The 18,177-nt window shown below is 45.9% G+C and overlaps 1 protein-coding gene across 1 annotated transcript in view; it reads right to left on the bottom strand.

The window, feature by feature from the left end:
• LOC128301193 (fringe glycosyltransferase) overlaps nt 1-18,177 on the bottom strand; it is a 120,139-nt gene that overhangs the window by 13,839 nt on the left and 88,123 nt on the right. The gene's annotated exons all lie outside the window — the stretch shown is intronic.

Genomic DNA, 18,177 nt, shown 5'->3' with positions numbered 1-18,177 from the left:
GCTGACGTCCGCTTCCCATCGCCAGCGATACGTTCGACTGAGATTTGGGAAGTCTTGTCTCAATTTTGTTGATCTTCTGCTGCATCGATTTCAACAACGTCTGAAGGTTCTGCAATTTGGCCAGGATCATATCGTGCTCCCGTTCGTTTTCGGATTTTTCTTTTCCACCGCCACCTCCAACACCTTGTAGCTTGGACGAGCTGGGTTTTGGTTTGTTTGTTTTGCTGGTACTTTTTTTCAACGATCGGCCATCAATCGTAGTGCGCTTTACCGAGCAGCAGCAGTTACAGCATCCCGTTGCTCCTGAGCCCGCCTGCATGTTGGCCGTGAGTTCATTCAGCACTCGGCGCAGGGCGCCACAATTGATGGCGGCTCCTTGCGTAACAAACACCTCGTCGATGAGTTTTTTTATTTCAGATCCTTGCGGATCCGCTACTATTGCTGGAGGCATTCCAAACGACGGGATACTAAACACCAGGAGACACGTACAATTTCAGATTACAATACACTAATTTGGAACACTTGACGCAGACCTAATGAAAACAGTCGTCAGTAAGCTGTCAAAATTTTGTGCTCCTATTTCGGAGTGAGAACTGGATATGGATCGCGCTAGGCATTGGAGAAAACAGCTGAAACCAGGCTACTCGATGTGATGAGGAAATGCTCAAAGCATCACGAGCGTCCTCTCGCGGCCTACTGTGAGGCGATGATTAGTAGCGATGACGCAGCCAATTTAGACGAAACGGTGAAACAAATTCTTGGACCACTCGCGGCCACCGGTTCTTGGACGCTGCGTTTCGTCTCAGATAATTCGAACCTTGACGTTTCATTCGAATCGTTTTGGAACAGCGATCGAGCGGCAATCGCAGGGGTGTCCAATAATCTAATAAGCGAACGAATGATACGGATTAATCGGTTCATCTGCTGCGATGAGCGTTTGCGTGCGTGGTTACGTGGTTCGGCGCAAGTTGTCCCGGGGTTGTTATTCGGCATTTGCAGCACGCAAGCGGAAGCTATCAAGTGAAGAATTTCGACCGACAAGAACGACACCAAAAAGAAAAAAACTCCCGACTAATGGTCGATAATGAAAAGTTGCTACGGGGGTTTTCAGCTCAGGGGTTTCGTTGTGGGAAAAATTCAATCAATCATATCACATGGCTTCCAAGCGGTGGCTGGCTGATCGAGTCCACCAGTTGCGGCTGGAATCGATCGAGACTAATTTCAATTTTCCACCAGATTTACGGACTTCCCCAGTGCTCAGAAGCAGGGTGTTCGGTCTACCGAAAAAGGGTATTATGATCCGCACAAATGATGATAAGTCAAATTATATCCTCTTCAGTAGCGCAGTTCCGTGGAGGCATTGGAATTATTACCAAGGGCATCTGGTGAGTTGTTGAAGTGGAGTGTTTTTTTTTGCTTTGTAAACTTATTTTAAAACATCACATCAATCGAAAATTTCACTTTCTTTCGTATTTTTTTTCAGTTTGATGATATGTTTTGCATGAAGGGTAATGATAGTGTAGGAGTTGAATGATCGTTTGGAAGTCTTGGGAATGCATGCTCGATATGGCAGATGTTTGTAAAAGTATCTCCAGTTGTTGATTACAGGTCAAGTTCCTATTCTCAATCTAACACATTGACCTACAAATTATGTATCATGTGAGATAAACTGTCAAGGTTTCTTGGTTTACTGTTTCTTATTTTATTGCGAAGTAAATTTAATTTGAACCTCAAACCTTGAAAAGACGTTATAATAATTAAAAAATCAAACTGTTTGATTAGAATGAATGATACCAAAACGGGCGTCAAATTGATGAAATCAATCGCAATAAACCATCCTAGAAGAAAATGCTAAAGACGCCCCGTGGATCAAACTTCCTTCAAGCGAACAGTATCAGAAGATCGCGTTCTTGAGCAGCATTAAAACGCAGTTCGTCGTTCACAGAACGACCTACAAATCTCCGTAATGTTATTCACGCTAATCATGCTTTAGCCATCTACTTCACACTCCACTCAGGCGATCGTCAAACCGTTTCACGGTACATGCAGTAATTAGATGTTTGTCAGTTGTGCTTAGATTTGATAATCCCGTCATCTCGATTTTGGTACTGGATGTGTTTTTAGGGCACAGTTTTAACGACTGATCTAATTTAATGTGTTGTGGCGTACCATAAAAACCCGCTCGCCCGTCGTATATGTCCCAGCAGGGCGTGTCGGAATGTATATGCCCGTACAGCATGCGCCATTACACGTACACGGCGCACAGTATGTCCTGGTACGAATCGGCGGGCTCGTGACGCTCGAAAGAACAAACCTGGTAGCAACGGAACCCCGTCACCATTATTCACTGCACTTCACTTCACTGTCCTGCCAGCCCCGCTGGTTTCGGCTGGATGGTTTGTTAGGCGGCCCACCGTTCGGCAGCTTTTATGTGCCCTAAAACGGATCCACTGCGGTCTGGGGCACAATTGTGAAGCGTTCGCGTGAATTGATCGTAAAGTTAATTTCTCGGTACGGTTCACGCTACGTCTTCCGTGCGCGATCGTAAAACGTCAATTCGTTGGTTTTGCGTTGCCTGTTCCACACACACACGTGGGGTGATCGCATTTTAATGTCCTTCGGACGCAACGGTGGCTGGTGGCAAGATTGAGTTGCGTGTGATCGTTCACGCCGGGCCGGGTGTTCGACGTTTCGGTGCTTGCTTTTATGGACCTCCACGAACCGATTGGGGGCCTCCAGATTTGGATCGGATTTGCATTGGAAGTCTGCTAAATTGGCAGAATGGTTCAAGCGCGAAAGAAAGGAAGCTAATTAATTATTTTACATGCAAGGCTAAGGTAACGTGCCGGGCGAGAGTGCACACGATTACACGTCTTTAGTAGACATTTTCTTTTCCGCGTTCAATGCGCGAAAAAAAATCCCCGTGACAGCGAGGGAAGCTGATCGGTTTAGCCTGTTCCACGGTACAGTGCAATCCAGATCAGAAATGTAGCGCGTGAAGTAATTGTTCTTAATTAAAAATTCATTTCTGCCAATCGAGCAGTGCACACGGTGGCACGGAAGGTGCCTGTGTATGTGTGTGTGTGCTATCGCCGCCATCATGCCAAGGTGCTGGGAACAGGTCGGTCTGCTCGGACGTTCTCATCGCCATGGAACTGGATCACCGTGAGAGTAACGTATGGCACTTGCATACCAATAAAGAAATGATCTAAAACTGATCACATTTTCTGCTACTACCGCACGCCATTGAACAAGGCTGCTACTTTAAATGTACACTCAAACACACGTCAAGGCTCGTGTTAGAATCGAGAACGGTAATCGTAAGATAATCTGGCGGGGAGTAGCTTGTGGAAATCACATCACTACATATCGCCACCCTACAAAAGCGACAACACCGTCATGACGGTTTGCACTGTATCCTGGTCACGGCACCGGGTGTGGTCGATAAAGAGTGTTGCGCTCGTGGCTCGCCCCAGCCTCGCGGGCAATAAATAACAAATGCGACCGCATCGACCGCCCGTCTGGAACGATTCCCTTGAGCTAGAAATAGAAGGGTCGTACTAGGGTGCTGGCGGGTGACTTCGGCCGTTCTGCAATTCTGAGTCGCAACCGATCGCAGGGTGGTTCGAGGTCGCACTATCGGAAAGGCACGGTTTCGAAAGTAAATACTAAAAACCACCACCGCACCACCCCCCCGCCCCTAGCCGGACAAATGTTCTCGCCGGCACAGAAGGCCCCCGGTACGTAATAATTAACGGAAAGGGTCTCGTGTGTAGCTTTTTTCTCCTACTCGAACCCGATCGGTAGAAGAATGGTGGTAAACACCTACCGGCCTCGCGGGGATGATCGTGATCACTTCTGGCCCCCCCGGTTTTTAAGGTTCATGATCGTGTTCGCTCATTGATAGAGAATGCTACAAGACAGCAGTTTGGAAAGCTCAGTTGGCTTGGTGGGGCGACTTCCAAACGTCCACCCGCGAAGGGCTTCGCGCGGCTAATCGAATAATCGATCGTAATCGATAGCGGAGGGTCGATGCAACATAAAGTGCGCATAAATTTGTCCACCCAGGCAAAGTGTGTTGGCGGTGGTGGTTGCGGCAATAAGCTAATAATTTCCTTCTTTATGGTTCCCCCACTTTCTGGAACTCGCGGCACTATGATAGTGGAGCACATGACCGGTTTTGCTTTTTGCTGTTGCTGTATCGACCGCCAAGGCGCCATATTGTGTACACGAAACCCAGTAAGCAAGATAACCTCGTTGTCTCTGTGTCCTGCTTGAATTTACCGACTTTCTTTCATGTTTTATTTATATGTTCAACGGGTTTTGGATGTTGCTTCGCCGTTCAGATCGATTAACATACGCGATGTGGAAGCAGAACGGTTGGGGCGGGCAGATAACCGATGCCGATAGGAGCAATCATCGCGGAAGGAAAGATGCAAAACTGCATCTGCCCACTAGCCTACGCTGCGCTGATAAAAGATAAGAAAACAGCACGGACCATGGATAAAATGGTACCACGTCGACAGATCGTATCCTTCCGTGCATGGGGAGTGTTCGCATGTTTTGACTTCGTTTGTTTTAAACATCGATCGGGCCGGCCGTCGAGTGGGAAGCTGTTTGGTGATCGCAAATTGATACCTCCGACGCGGCCAGAACGAGCCCGTTTGGAGATTATCGGTACGCGTTGTTTTTCTTGCTTGCCATCTCGACTCGATTTAATCTGCCGATCGTACAAGTTCATTCCTGTGCCGTGTGTAGTCGAAGGTTAATTTAATCAGTGCACATGAATCACGGGAGGAAAAAGATGCGTAATTAACGGAAGATAACAACTGCTCTCCTGCTTGCTGACGTCCTTTTCTGCTAGACAAATTCATTTCGAGCGCTGTGCTTAGATTAGACTCGAAAAAGAATAGATCAATATCAACGACCGTACGATCAAGGAGGCATGATCGAGCCCTATCTCAGGTTGTGCTTGCCAGCCTATTAATTGCTTCTCGCCACGATCACCTCCCCCAGAGTGTCCATGTGGTGAAAAATGGACAAAAACCCTTTCCGTGTTGGTTTGTTTTATCGGCCTCGCCACTATCTGTGTGTTCGCTGTGCTGCGTTGGACCTTCCCATTAGTAAGATTTGTGGAAGGCTGTTTCTGCGTACGCGCAGCGTTCGTATCCGTGCGGGTGAAGCGAGAGTGAATTGATTAAATTGGTCTTAATTAGCGAATACCGAGCATATTTTATGCGGCTCTTCCCAGCTCAACCCACGCTTCGCGGTCTCGCGAATATCTCTTTTTTGTAATCGGGTTTTTGTTGCTGCTGCTGCTGCTGTTGTTTGCATTTCTTTTGGTGAATCGTTTGCAAATACATGCGCATGCATCTGTTTCTGCTGTTCATCCTGTGTGTGCGTGTGTGTGTGCACTGGCATATCTTTAACACGCCTTGGCGCACGCGGTTGTTGTGCCGGTAGCGTAGTAAAAGTTATGTTGCCACGATAAAGTGGCACCCCGTCCCAACGGTTCGTCGCTTGCACCACCGTTGCAGTCTTTCGTTTCGCATACGCGTGCTTACCGCAGCGCGATGTTTTTTCTCCCGATGCAAATCCTTGCAAATGTTTGTTTGCTGGTTGTGTTCTGTGACTGCAACAAGGTCTCTGGGTGTGTGTGTGTGTGCGACGCGTGAAAAAGAATGCAAACACGATCGGTGCTGCATACTGCCACTTGCATCCGTTCCCTTCGTTCGTTCGGTGCTAGTGGAGAAGTTCTCCGCTGGCTCACTGGTGGTGTGTCTTTCGCTTTTCTTTCTTAGATTGAGATTAATTTTCGCCCCCATGTTTGTTGGTGCTCGACGATCGGTGTGTCGATCCGGGAGCAGCCCGGGAATCGGGGAGAATGGGATGACCAACCCATATGCGTAGGCCGAATCCGTGCTGTGGGTTGTTTTGTTTTTGGTACGTGGTAAGTGTTTTATTTTATCGGTCGGTGCGATTTTTTTCTCTCCCTCTCGGCAAGGTTTCAGTGGCAAACAGAAACACAGCACAAGCTAACCAATTAAAGAAAAGTCGTTGTATTTTTTTGTTTGTTTCGGTTGCAAACGTGGGGGACGCATCCAGCATAGGAAACGCTGATGGAGATTGATGGTGCGGGGGTGTTAATGAGTGGTGTGGTCGCGGGTTGAAGAAGAGTCACTTGGTCACATTGTCGCGCGTTGCGTCCGATGGGGGGTTTTGGAATAAATTTATTTTAATTAATGCAAATTTTTCTCGCCAATTCGTCCCGCCACGGACGGACGGTGGACGGTGTGGGGATGTGCAAGAGGTGGTGGGTTTTTTTTCGCTGCCGATGGAGTACAGCTCGATCGCTCGATTCGGGGCCCGTGTTTTGATTAAGAAAACATTCTTCGGCAAAGTGGGCAAAGCAAAAGTGAACGTGGTGCGATGGTACCGATTTGCTGAATCGGTCAGCCGGAATCGGCCGTTTTTTTTTGTTTTGTTTTCGGTGAGCATATGGGATCGGTTGGGCCGGACTGTTTGATTGTTTTAGTTAAGCTTCTTTGATCGTGTATTTTTTTTTTGCTTGGTTACCATACCATTTTCTTGCCAGTGTGTCGAACAGGCAACACTTCTTTTGAATGTTTTTAGCAGGGATTTCGGTGTCTAGCTGCGAACTTTGAATACGCAAATGCGAAGATGTTACGCGAAGATCGGCTTTTTTGAGGACAATTTTTCCGCCAAGACTGATCGGTCCTGTGTGCCATGTTACAATACGCCGCTTAATTGGGCGGCGTTCCTTTAAATATGTGGTCCGGTGGTCTGTTTTGTGACCGCTTTTTTTCGCTGTTGCTGCTTGACCGATCCGTTTCGATGCTGTCGAAAGGATTAATTCTTTTTGCCCAGGAGGGCAAACCGTGTACGATATTGCTCATGTTTGCAGCTTTTTGTTTTTCCCTCTACGTTGGTTTGTTTCTACCTTCGTGTGTGCGACCGGCCTTGGCGCTCGCAGCGGCAGACGCACGGAAGCCTGTAAATGTTGCAAGATCCGTCGCCAGGGTGGCATTTTGGTGTGATAAAGGTCTGGCATCCTGCTGGGAAGCTAAACGGCTGATGAGTTCGTATTGGGGAACGACCAATGTGTGCTGTACAAAAGGATGCATTTTGTATCCATTTTTGAAACACTAGCAGATTAACCACTGTTTAACAGTGACACAGTGCTGTCTTTGACAGCAAAAAAAGCCTTTCAGAATTTTGTCAAACTCCTGGGATATTCATGGTTCTCGTGGTTCAAACTATATTTGATATGACTGATTAATAGTTCTTTTCCACTTAAAAATTTGAGTTATCCGATATTTTAAAATTGCAACAGTTGTTTCACTTTCTAAAATCAGTGAAACACGCTGAAGGTCATGTTGAAGAATCCGGGCTCGTTCTAAACCCATTCGAAGCACTAATTTCAAGATACTTGTCTAATGCGAATTGATGACTTTCTGGCATTAGTGTTATGTGGCTTCGCAGCAAATAGAGCAATAAATATCCCAACCGCTTTTTGCGTAAGTCCTAAAAAGTGTCTTAATTCCATCCACTGATCACTAACAAAAGGCAGCACCACGCATTAGCGCACATTGTCCGAGCGGAAGACGTGCTTTGGGAATTTCATTAGCATTTCGTAAGGCCTCCGGGGCTGAATGTCACTTTTGTTCGTCTTCCGTTTTTGGCCGTTTTGCTCCGATGGCAAGAAAAGAGGATTAAAACATGCCCACTTAGTTCGTTGGCAGGGTCGTGCAGGAATTATGGACCGTTTTACGATCGATGCACATGTTTCTGGTGGAAGTTTTAGTTTTATTGCATGAATTTTTGAAAAAAGAATTTCTAGCGGATCGGGAAAGGAAAGAACCCAAACCAAAACAAATGCTCTGTTGCAGACGAATGAAAAAAAATAAATAAATAAATAAATAAACACGGCAAATGTCTTGTCGCGGCCAGGTGATAACATTGAAAGTCTCACCTTTTCTGCATTCACATAAAAATGTCCAGCGTGTGTGAGGATTCTGGAGGATGGTGTTTTAAATTATTGTATGGCGTCTAAGTGTGTCTGTTATTTTAGGTTTTTATTTCGGGTTTTGATGTTTGGATGATCTGCACGGTATCAAATGAAATGAGTGACATTTAGGTATTTGCAGAAAAATGATATCCTGGTCACGGCACCATTAAACTGAAGTTTTATAAATAAAAGACCAACGTGTTCTGAAGTAATTTCTAAGATCATGCAAGAAACTTTAAAGAACTGAATAGATACAAAAAGCGCAAGTGACTCAAAGGGCAAACAAAGGTTGCATTACTTCTTTTCAACAACTAAAAGCAACATAATTTAATCTACCTTTTATCCTCCTAAAGCCACAAAAGTTAATTCCTTACAGACGAGAGCTTGATGGAAGTTTCAAAAATCTCTTCATCGTGAACAACATTATTATCACACGTCTCTGAACCCTCAACCACACAGTGCACAGCCAACTATGTCACTGCTTGAAGGGATGAAGGGATTATGTTTATTTAACAATCGAAAAAAAAGCTAACCATCCACCGTCCACCGTCCTGTTCCTTCCGTATTACCATAGTCTCCTGAAGAAAGTTGTCAATCAAAACGATCCACCGTGCCAGTGGAAGCCAATGTGGTTTGTGGGAGGCACATTTGTGGATATGAATGTCACAAGGTGCGTGGTTTGAGGGCTTTCCATGCATTTTAGGCATTTTTTTATTTCAAAAACACTTTCTAAAGGGTAGCCCACAACAAAAAGCCAAACAAAAAAAATACCGATTTCCCCCAAAAGTTCCCAAGCTGGCTCATTCCAGACAGCATCACACCGGTTGTTCCCAAAGAAAGGATCATCATCGTGATTAATCGATGCGTGCGCACCGTTATTAGGAGGTGATTAGTTTCTCATAACGTAAAGATGAACAACTTCCGTAGGATCTGTGCGAACGGGAACGAGAAGGGAAATGAAACCTCTTCTGATACTCTTTCTCTCTCTCGATCGAAACGTTTAGAAGCGCATCGGTGGTACAAAAGGTAATTAAGTTCGTGCGTCCGAACGTTTGGCTAGCATTGGGATATTGCGCTGATTTGCTGCCTGATACGTTCTCGGGGCTTCGGGTATAAGTTCTCCTTTCTTTTGTAGGCGCGCTTTTGGATCATACCGTTGATGATGCTTTAAAAATGTATCAAATTTCTACGGCGATACGGCCGGGCTACGAACGACGCGGTCCCATAGCGCGGATGGAATTCCTCCTGCAGCAAACTTGCCTCAGAAGTCGCGTCATCGCGACTGGTGATGGTTGATTTATGATGTACGGGAGGATGATTTGCCTTCGCCGTCGCTTCATGGCGCAATGTTTTCCATTTCGTTCCGCTTCGTTTCTCATCGCTGGGCCAATTCGTTTGGGACCAGTTCGTGTATTTTTGTTATACTCCCTCCACGTGTGTCTTTGGTTTGAGAAATGGCTTTCAGCTAGCTCACAACAAACTGTCGCTTGAACTGACCGAGGAATGTCTGGTTTACGGGGTGAAGGTGAAGTTTAATTGCGATTAAAATCAGCAAATCGAATTATGACCCTAAACAGGAAGTGAACCATTCGCTGCGAGAGGGAAAATGGTTCTTTTTGTCACGGTACGTGCCTTTGTTGAAAGCTTTACAGTGTTTTATGTGGGAAATAGTAAATGTCAAGAAGATGCAAAGAAAAACAAGTTTTCCTTTGCTAATCCGAATTCTCCAACATTTTGCTGCTGATAATCAATTAAATGTTTAATTTATTTGATCAGCTTACAGCACACCCCGCACGAAAGGATGGCTTTTTTTTGTGCAAAACTGGTTCAGTTGAAAGATTGGAACCACTCGGTGTACCACACTTCGTCAATCAATCCAGTTGTTTCGGCTCAGTGTCACGTGGAAGAGTGATGAACCTTTGGGGTATGCCGTTGATGCACACTGTAAAACACACAGTTTTGACAGTCCTCAAATAATCCACATACCAGCGCCACGAAAAATTTCGGCTGAGAATGTATGAACTGCGCTGTTCCAGAACTCAGAGCAGCCCTCTGGACATATCAGCTGATCTCACATGGAAGGTGAGCATTAGGATTGCCAAGCATGCTTCGTCCATTTCTACCAGATTTTTTTTTCTCAGGAGGTGTTTTAAGCTGGTCGGACGCCACCTCGTACGGGAATTCGGATCTCTGATCGGATCTTGTCATTCAAGATCTCTCCCCTGTGTAGTGTTATTTAATTCCTTGAGGTTTGGTGAAGGTATTAAAAAAAACAACAACAACAGGAACAGGTTTTTACTTTCGGTTTCGGGCGCAAAGTCTGCAAACCATACACATATCTTGTTTGCATGTGTCGTGTTTTTTGTTTGAGGGGGGGGGGTTCTTGTGATGGAATGTATTTTGAAGCTGAGAGCAGGTGTTTGAAGGTTAGAATTAATTGACGGATTAATTTTATGAATAACAACTGCTTAACGTGCTAACCGCGTACAGCAGCGATTTCTTGTTATTCTGGAGTTATTATTTTGGAAAAAAAGAAAAGATCTTAAAGTCGTTGGGGTACAGGGGACTCTTGGGGGACTTTATTGATTACTTTATTTTGCATATGTTTTTGTTAAAGTAGTTACCTATTGGGTACCTATTACAGTGAGCTCTTTCAGATTCAGATACAGAAGATTCGACACCGAGAAACAAGACACCGGATGTTGCCGGTTAGAAGCTTGTTACTAGCCTTTAGGGTTGTGCCGGTAATATATCACCCCAAGGAGTATTGCAATATCTTTCCCTTCTCGCGCCTACCCAGGCTATTCGCTTAGTAGAAAGTGCACACTGTTGCTAGTGCAAAAATGCGCTCGGTAAACCGGTGGAAGCAAATCGGTGGATTCATTTAATCGGATCGTAAATTTTCTATCCAGCCTTTCCAGCCACCCCTTTGCCGGAGGGGTACTCCAATTCGAGAGCACTTTGGCAAAACCGTACCGTGGAGGCAAGGCAAGGGATTTCGCGTGTGGTCAGCGAAAGGGAGTCAAATAAAAAAGGTGTTTTGCTGTCGGCACCTTTCGGTGCAAGAAAGAAAATAGGAAAAAAGGCGAAACAACCCGAGAGAAAGGAACCAAACGGGGCAACCTTCGGAATGGATTGTGTTCCAATTCCAACACCTGGCCGGGTTATAGGTTTTCTGTGCGGGGTTTGTGCTGGCGAATTCTCTCCCTCTCTCTCTCGTTCAGCAGGCAGGCGTGAAATCGATTGGTTTCGATGGGAGAACCTTTTGCTGGACGCGGTTGCTACCCATCCGATAGCGAAGGGTTGGGCCCTTTACAACTGGTACCTGACAAGGAAAAGGGTTGGAATTATGTCCATCGTGCTATCACGAATCCGACGGGGTTCGGGCTCGTGATGAACCCAGTTTCGGACTTCGTGGTACTCGATTTTGTGCGATTTACGTGCGAAGTGCATAGAAAGGGTTTTAAAATTGATTTTGCAACCGTGTAGCTTCAAGCTGTCGGTATCTGGAACTGGGCGTACAATCGGATATCAAAAACTAAAGAGAAAGGGTGTTTGATAAGAGCGACTCTGCAAATGATTCAGGTGGACGAAAACACCCCTTTCGGTTTGATAATTGATCGATCTAACATCGAAAACAAGATATCTTAAGTGATATTTCTTTATGATCGAACGGCCCGCTTCAATGAGCCGCGCCGTACATTCACATTCAATAAGCGTTCCTGCCTTGCGTAGCAAGAGTGAGTCATCAACCGGTCACTTTGTCCGTACGGGTTAGCGAGAGGTTGAAAAGTTTGACGTGTGGGGCTTTGGACACGGTTGGGAACGAAACTAACATGCCTCTGATTAACACCCGATCTGGTGACGCGTGCCCCGTCGACTACCCCGTAGGCACTGCGGCGGCTCATATGGTTTCGCCCGGGCTGGTTTTATTAATATATTTTTCCTCCCATTTAACCACGGGGCGCCCACTTTGGAACGGCTGTTTTTAGAAGTAGTACCACGCAGCTCCGTCACGGTTTACCGGCGCCCTGTCAATGTGCACCGATGTCATGTTTCCTTCGGTTGACACCGAGCGTGGAGAAGGATTTTTGCGAAAGGATTGTAACGCTAAGCAGATGGTTTATGGGTTTAAAACCGAACGGGTTCGGACAACATACATACATCTCACTTTACACCGAGCCGGATACATTCCAGACGATGGCATCAGCTCTCGGTGTCCTCACGGTTGGAGATGGGATTTTTAGAATACGAAGCAAAAAACCAACCTCAGTTTTCTCGTCTAATCGGATTATTTATGCATTTTCAAAACGAACGAGTGCAACTTTCCCGCTTGTCATTGAACATTGTCCCTTGGTGTAACATGTGCACGGAACATGTCCAAGACGGAAGACACACCGGCGTCGGAAATTGGTTGGCGTCGTGCAAAATTGCGATGGTTCGGTACCGGGAGTCAAAGTTGCTGGTTGATGGCCGGAACGTGAACCGGGGTGGCACCACGGGACCACCGTTAGCTGCGGTGGTCACTCACAGCGTAGACGCACCGGACAGATGTTAGCGGGACCGTCCATTCGTCGTTCGATGCGGCCATTAGGCATGGTAAAAGGGAGGCAATTAGCCCCGGACAGCCCGGGTTGGGGTAATTAGTCTTTCGCGCGGACGTAGCCCATCCAGCCAACCAAGCTCCAAGCTCGGGAGAAGTTCTTCGCGCTACCCGTCACACACAGCTGACCATTTTTCCGCGTTGTGTTCGCATTCGCGAATGGGTCGTGGCGGTAGGAAGACTGTTTTTTCTTGGCGTAATCATGTGAGTTTTATTATCATGTGTGTTTGCTATTATTTTGGAGTTATGGCCGGAGTCTCGGCGGTGTACATGGAGGGCAATTTCTCCCCGAGTGCGTACCATGTTCCGGCCGCAATTCTAGCATTCTGCAAACGGATGTGTGTGGATTTTGCGCTAGGTCAGCAACGAAATTACTCTCATGATGTTTGTGTTATAGTTTCATACAGTCATTATCGTCATGGGAACCAGTAATAGAGGTTTCCCTCAATGTCTTACTTCACATGCAACTGATTGGTTTAATTACATAGAATAGTTGCATAAAATGAGATGCAGATGTGCTTTGTCCACTGTTTTGTAGGGCCTACTTTCGTGTAAATGGAATGGAAAGGGGTTCAAAGTGTATCTTCAATTTCTTGTCGCTACTTCGTGATATCATCTTAACATTAGATGAATTTAAAAATATATCTAATCTTCCGATTAGCAACCAACTCCATGTGGATGTCACCACGAGCCACCATTACCTCACCGGAAGGACGTCAGCGAATCAGGTTCTTCAGTTCACCTAGCGATCAAGGTTCCGATACTGGTTTATGCGAAGCTGCATTACATTTATCTTTCGCCTTCCCGATCGAAATTATGCCTCTTCTTTCCCGCAGCCTCAGCAACACACATCGCGCTCGGGCCCGGTTACTAGATCGAACCGTGAAAGAGGTCCGTTTGTCAATTAATGCTCATTAAAACTGACGTACACTTCTGCTCACCGCTGTCAGAAGTCTAGTGAAAAAAAAACCCGTACCGTGCAACAGGTTGCTCTTGATCCCGAGCCTTGGCTGGACGCGGACGAAGTAATACAAATTGTGCCACCCGTACAGTGGCTCTGCTTGCTTGGATTAAAGAATGCGCGCGCGGTGTGGTACGGGGGAACTTTCAATCAAACTGTCTAGCTTGGGACGCTCATGAAATCATGACCATGACCATCTTCCTGCCGGCGGGAGTAGGTGGTGCGCTTCGGATTTCTTCGGGAACGAGCGCGTCATGATCACGGGATCTCGAAACCAAGAAACCACGAAGCAGATTGACGATATTGATAGGATCAGATTTAAAAAACGACGAGTCAACGGGTAACCGTAGCCATCACGAGGGAGGAATGAAAATCGCGAAAATGTGTGCACAGCCAGGTTTTCATCGGCTCGCTCGGAAGCGATTGATGTTTATTAGCGAGGAAATAAATAAGGCAACCCTCTGTTTGCCCGTTACGGCGGGGTTAAGGGGGGTTTGGTTTTGCCCGTCAGTGCCGCAAGATGGCCAGCACAAGATGTACGACCGGTGATAACACGCCCGGGTACCGAGGTTTCTGCGGTATGTCTGATTGATTCGCGGATTAAAAGTGACCACCTGATTGTAAGCGTAGTGTAGTTTTATATTTTCCTCGCCCCCGTCATCGTGACCGGGACCGGGAGAGTTATTTATGCTAGCTTTGTTTGCAACAGTTAATCCTCCATCGCCAAACCCGTCGCCCACAATGTGACGGGAGGACGCGTTTGTTTGGCGGTATTTAGCGTAACGAACTTATGCGACTGGTTGGACAATTATTGTACGCCGCAACAAACGAGAAGCTGCACGCCCATCTCCGGATATGATCCGGTTTTTTTTTCTCTCTGTCCAGAAGTATCAGAAGTTGATCAATTTTTCTTCGTGTCACATACCGCAATCGGAGCACCCAATGGTCCACGATCTTTGAGTGCTGGAACGGTGTAGGTTGAATGAGGGTTGATGGAGATTTATGATGCAATTGAAGGAGACAAAGATGAACTGTTCGATATGTCGGTCGGATTTACTCAATTCCCTTTTTAGTTCAGAAACTCCGAGAAGTATAATAACACTCAATAAGCATTATGTTTATGGTGACTGGTTCAAGTCTAAGTCCAGTCTAAGGTTAACATTCAGAAATGCCTTAAGATACTTGACTATAGACGCTTTAGATATGTCGCAGTTTTAGTATTTGATTACTTCAAACCCCAATTTAGTTCGAGTTTTATGAATAAGGTTTAATACAATATAATTGGAATTTTTGGTTTTAAATATGTTGTAGAGTGGGCGAAATTCTCCAATATTTTGTAGGCTGACTAATTCACATCTGGTGAGTTACCTAACCTAGTGAGTTACCTAACCTAGTAATCTGGTAAGTACAGTAGAACAATTTTAATTGTATTATGGTGACTACTTTATCCTTTCAGCTATCGATTGGTAAACACGAACCACCAAATCGTGCTGCTGGCTGGACAGAAAGACACCGCCCGCCTTTTAAAGCTCGCAAAAAAGAGAATTGTCCAAGAGACAGGACAATTCTCCTCTCGAAGGTAGTAAATTGAATTCAAATCTCGTATCTCGATAAACGCCACGCCAGCAGAGTTTGCGCCAAGAACTTGCGCCTAACCTTTAGCAAGCGTTGGTGACTTGCGCATGGCTAATGGATAATGTTTCCGTATCAAACTATGTGTTGGCAAAAAAAAAATACCAGTAAGCCAACTGGAAACACACTTCATCGATCACGAGTTCGGAAAAAATAACATTGACAACAAAAAAACCTAACCATTCGTTAACAATGTTCCACGTTCGGTGGTTACTTTTCATTCAAAGAAATCAATTTGCACGTAAGAGAAAGGGAAACAAAACCCCTTCGCAAGGATTAGGAAAGTATCGAACCGCACACTCAGCCCTCCGATGGGGCTTTTAGTTTTATCTTCTATCGAAAAGTAATTAAACTTTTGTGGCTTTTCCTTCCACACTTACCACGAGGGCGGGAGGTTGGAATTTAGGTTCGAAGAATTTCAGCTGTGTGATGTAAGAATAGGGCTTTTGTGTCGTTGTTTTATTGCGCATTTCCTAGGGGACGTTTTGTGGAAATGCCTATCGGTTTAGCTATTGGTACACACGCACGCAGGTGCTTTGCTTTGTGTGCCGCTGTGTCGGAACGTTAATTAAGTGGAAGCCCGGAGAAAAGCATGCGTGTTCGCTGTAACTGATCATGCAAGAGAAGAGATCGAATGTTTGTTTAGTGTTTAACCGGAAGCGTTAAAGTGTCAACATGTGGCGGTGCGTTTCTTATGAGAAATGGCACTACTTGGAAGATTTAATCCGACTGTCGATCGATCGTTGTTGGGATGACGTTAAATGAATTTTAATTGACTTGAATGTTTTGCAGTCTTCGTTTTAGGAGGCAAACAGATAGTTTGTATAAATTAAGTTGCCCTAGCAACGCATTACCAACAAATGAGTACCAAACAACGAGGGCCACATTTTAACCTGCTTTCCTGCCCAAACATCACCTCTTAATCGCCACTACTTTGTACCGGATCGGTAATTTTTGCAACCCGAACCCCGTTGGACAGCATGATGATGGAAATTATGCTTCCAACCAGACCAAACCATTATGTTTCCTTTTGCCCAGGAATCCGTCCATCTAAATGGGGCCGCTAGTGTCTATAATTGCCCGCAAGGTAATCGTTGCGCGCCACGCTTGCTTGGCCTCCGGCAAGGGTGGCTGATGTCCAGCAAGAAGTACAGCCTCGCATCCTCGGAGCGTTTAATGACCGACGGGCACAAAATGACCACATTTATCTATGCATAGCCTCGAACCGGAATCCCGGATGGACACAGGCACCACGGCCACGGCTGATAGGCAAATCAGTACGCAATGGTGTCGTTTTCTGGTGTGGTGCGGGTAACCTTGAGGATGGGAGCAAGAGCGAGTTGCTGTTGCGGTTCTGGAACAGTGCAACAAACTGCACCGTTGATCGACGTACCGCCGCCGTGACCGCAAATCGAACGGGAATGAACCTTTCGGATGAGGTGCTAATTAAAAATGCCAAGGTGAATAGATGGGGTAGGGCATGATCTTCTGGCACCGGCACAAGGTGAAGCAGACCTCAAGTGGATTAAAGGCAGGGGCGATTGTAACGATTCGCTGAAAGAGTTCGGAAAGGATGTTCGTGCTGGAATGTGTACTGATTTGGAGTTGACAGCATGGAAGCCTAAAGATGTTAGCATTACCAGTCTAGGTCACCAAGCTACGAAAGGGATTGCGCTGTTCCAGGGTTCCCTTTTGCGATTTAATTTCGTCGAACCGTGTTGAACAGGGAAAGCTCCCAGTGGAACATGTTAATTGTGACAGATCTAGCAGCGGCACACGGCCTGAATGTTCAGTGCCGCGCTCTACTGTTGGTGGATGATGCAAAATATGAATTTTAAATTAACGCTACACGACACAGACGATGTTATAATTCATCGTTTTCAGCGGGAGCGAATATCGTCCAAAAGCGCGGGGGAAAAACCAACCACTACCGGTTAACTAGAGCTGCAACAGCTGAACTGCTCCCTCCTCAAACTGCTTTTTTTTGCAATTGCCAGTGTAAACTGGGCAAACATTGGAGACTCACAGAACGCATGCAGTTGCATCGGGTGGATTATTATTACCAACTCCCGTGTTGAACCCTTCACTAGCCAACAGATGGGGAAACGATCTGCCTCATGACGGTGTGGTCCGTGGCACGGAGAGACCCTCTATTTTATGAGGCATAATTATGGGTCGACTGGATGGGTTATGAGGAGTACGATGGTGATTCACGGCGGAGAATACCACGACCGACGCGTGTTGGGATATGGTCAGCTGCCCCGAGTGCCCCGCCGCAACGGTTGATAAGTGAGATGCGTTCAACTGGTGTTGCATTCCATCTCTCCCCTAGTGCCATGAGTGGACTGAACTGCTGAAGAAGCCTAGAGTATCTCCTTCCTTTTGTCGCCGATGTTTCGATGCATTTTGCGAGGAGTGTTAAATTATAGGGTTCCGATTGGGAAATTTATGCTAACCGATTAATCCTTTACGCTATCCTACCTGGAGGTGCTGGAAAGCGAACAGGAGATGAGGTGTAAAAAATGCATGCTAGCGCGTGTGGTGGATCGCGTATGCGTATGCGTTAAAATTATGATCGAAATAAAAAGTGACAGTGGGATGAATTTGTTGGAACTTTTGCTTGCTTCTCTACCGGTTGTGAACGTGTACAATGGTGCGGATTGGAACATGTTTCGTTCGCGGGACGTTCGGTGTATTCCAAAAGATTGATTGCTCAATTTGAAAGGAAGGAAATCGGAGAGGAATCGAGTCAGGGTTTCAAATTTCACTTGGATAACTTGGAGTGTCAGTTTTAGAAGGAGTTGTTTAGACATTGACTGTTTTTTTTTTCTTTCGGCCTGTTGTTAATGTCAAACAATTATTTAATACGCACTAATGATACCTTGAAGAACTTGAGAAACTGTGGTTCATTTGGAGTGGGAAATTCAAGATTGGATAAAGAAAAAATCGGGC

Source organism: Anopheles moucheti, chromosome 3 (assembly GCF_943734755.1).
Source record: "Anopheles moucheti chromosome 3, idAnoMoucSN_F20_07, whole genome shotgun sequence".
NCBI lineage: Eukaryota > Metazoa > Arthropoda > Insecta > Diptera > Culicidae > Anopheles > Anopheles moucheti.
This window is presented reverse-complemented; position numbering and strand designations above follow the sequence as displayed.